The 2,896-nt window shown below is 30.6% G+C and overlaps 1 long non-coding RNA gene across 1 annotated transcript; it reads left to right on the forward strand.

Moving 5' to 3' along the window:
- Positions 1 to 19: 19 nt before the first annotated feature.
- LOC107683806 (uncharacterized) lies at positions 20 to 896 on the forward strand. The gene is made up of 2 exons (XR_001633770.1): positions 20 to 132; positions 238 to 896. It is a non-coding gene; the product is annotated as an uncharacterized LOC107683806 (long non-coding RNA).
- The last annotated feature ends 2,000 nt before the right edge of the window (positions 897 to 2,896 follow it).

Consider the following 2,896-nt stretch of genomic DNA (forward strand, 5'->3'; position numbering starts at 1 on the left):
AATCATCAGGTCAGTGGAGATGAGAGCAAATCAAGCTGATACTCATCTGTTTAGACATAATGTCTCTATTCAAGTTCTTTATTAATCACTTTTTATTTTGATAGGGAGGATCCTGGTACCGACTTAATGATGGTAAGTTTATAATGAATACTTTAGAAACGGAAACTGTTTGTCATAATAAAATAATATATTACTACATTGTTAAACTAAGTCACATAATAATCATACACATTACAGATCAGACTGTCTGGAAGAGGATTCAACTTGACTCATCGATAGAGAACTCACTTTCTGAACTTCACACTGGTGTTTCATTTTTAATAATGAAAACAATTTTGGAAAATGAAAACAGTAACAAATCTAATACATATGTTTGATATCTGTAATTTTTTATTGAATGTTGATGATGATATAAAATGATGTGTAAAATATAGAGATTTTATAGAGAGAAGAAGAGATTATCATTCTTGCTGGCTTCTTTTCCAGTACTTTTACTGAATGAACATGCATATAGCTTCATAACGTTAGGACACATTCTAGGTCTTTGTTATTAATATTAATAAGTATCAGTCAGGCTCTGGGTCTGAAAAAGGGCACTCTGAAGTCTTTTTCTGATCACTATTTTACTCTTATTTACCATTAAAATATATTAGAATTAAATTTGTGCAGTCTTATGTAAAATATATTTGATGGAAAAAAAATAATTGAGCATAAAATAGACCATCAACAGATTTCAGATGTTATTCTTCCTTCTAATTCATTCTGACAATGATTCTTCTGCATGATTTGATGACTAAAACATCCATGTTTTTTTTCTTCAGAAACACCAACTGAAACACTTCTTGTTTCTGTGCTGTATGTTCATTTCAGCTCTAAATAAATGTCTTTACATAACAGTTTTACTGGTTTTTAAATTGCTTGTAACATTTCTCAGTATTCAGTATACTTTTTTAAAACTCCTAACGCAGTTGTTTTTTCTAAAATATAGCCACACTCAGCAGTTCATCTTTCTTCCAAAATGCCATAAAAACACTTCATTTACACCTGAAAATAAACTCATTCTATACCACAATATAGAAAACATTCTCAACAAAGACATGCATGGCTACATTACAAAATCTTTAACTAAAGATTTATCTGAATAATCTTTGATTCCTTTGAATGACAGCTCTTTTTTAGTTTCATGTTTAGGATAAATCACAGATTTTGTAATTTAGCTATTTCAACATGCAAACAAAGATGATGTGTCTCAAATTCTGAAACTATAAAAAAAACAAACAAAAAAAACAATGTGCCTACAACATATCAATCTGTAAACATAGATTGATGTATATAGCAATGCTAGTCAACTCGGCATTCTTCATTAGGTCACATGATCTCATCTACATTACTCCACAAATTTCCAACTCTGGCAGCCTTCTGCAGATATGTCCAGACATTAATCATATATTCTAAAAGGGATACATAATTTGGACAGTGGTCATTTACTTTCCACCCTCATGAGGACATTAATTCCTCTTTAGCTTTACACCCAGCAAACACAATTTAGTTGTGAAGACATATCTGGACTGGACCATAAGGTGTGTTCAAGTCCTCCTGGGAAGTTCGTATTTACTAGTTGTTGACATCAGGGTGTTCAGGTCACTTTGGTCAGAGCAAGATGGCGATGTAACTTTTCAACATAAAATTCAAGATTCAAACTGCATTTACAAAATGATGAATAGGGAATGTGCATCGAGTTTTTGCATTTTTTGTTTCATTCAGTTAATGAAGGTACTATAAACTAAATCGTTATATATTCTATCGTAATTGTACAATACAATTAGATAATTTTATTGTATGACAAAAAAAAAATCCTTCATTTCAAAAATTTACCATCAATACAGAAAGTGCATATTCTATATTCTATAGCTGTGTCCATCCGACATCCGACATGTTTTCTCACTGACATGCCCCCAACTCAGATATATTTGTCGCAGCAACGTATGTGTTTTGGTGATGTTATAGTACATTGCTGGAATGTGACGAGGATGTCTCAGTGACCAAAATACCATGTTATATTTAATATCTACTTGTCACCTTTAGTCCGGGGCATGGAGATGTGCTCGGGCCATTACCTTGAAATCCATATGGAACTGATAAACTAGTAAACATTACATTTTTTTCTGTAAAATAAATAAATACAAATAAATTCTAATGGTTTAATGGTTATTAGTGAATACCTTTAGGGATCAATACATATATGTAATGGAAACCAATACAAAACCCACACTGTAAAAAATATTGTGCCCATTTTACTCAATAAAATTGAGGAAACTATTTACATCAGCTTTTTAAGTATTTTGAACTCATTTTATTCTTGTTTGTTCTATTAGACTTTACATGTTTCCAACTTCAACTTCTTAAGTGATGCCAACTCAATTTTTTCAATTTACAAACTACAGTTTTAAGTTCATCAAACATAAGCCTTGTTGTTTTTAAAGTAATATTTACCAATTTCTCCTTACAAGCCACATTTTTTATTTAAAAAATGTATTCAATCTGTATTTAAATATTTCTATTTTTTTAACAATAGTGTAATGAAACTGTAAACAGGCATCTCAAAACAAAACATTTATTCACTTTACAATGTTACAACAGTGCAACAATGCAAACTACAGAGTATCATTAACACTACTGATTCTGATAGAAAATGGCCAAAACCAGTGCATTCATTTATTAATCAGTATTTATTCTGTTACTTTGTCCAAATACTAAGCCAATATATTTTGAACCATGTAAAGTGTGTCCAAATCATGAGTACAGAAAACTGAACACATCAATTCAGAAATTAAACACTATAATCAATGAATAATGTAATCAATGATGTCTCATCATTAGGGATGGGTATATGTAA

This window comes from Sinocyclocheilus anshuiensis, unplaced genomic scaffold (genome assembly GCF_001515605.1).
Source record: "Sinocyclocheilus anshuiensis isolate Anshui unplaced genomic scaffold, SAMN03320099.WGS_v1.1 scaffold15770, whole genome shotgun sequence".
Taxonomy (NCBI): Eukaryota; Metazoa; Chordata; class Actinopteri; order Cypriniformes; family Cyprinidae; genus Sinocyclocheilus; species Sinocyclocheilus anshuiensis.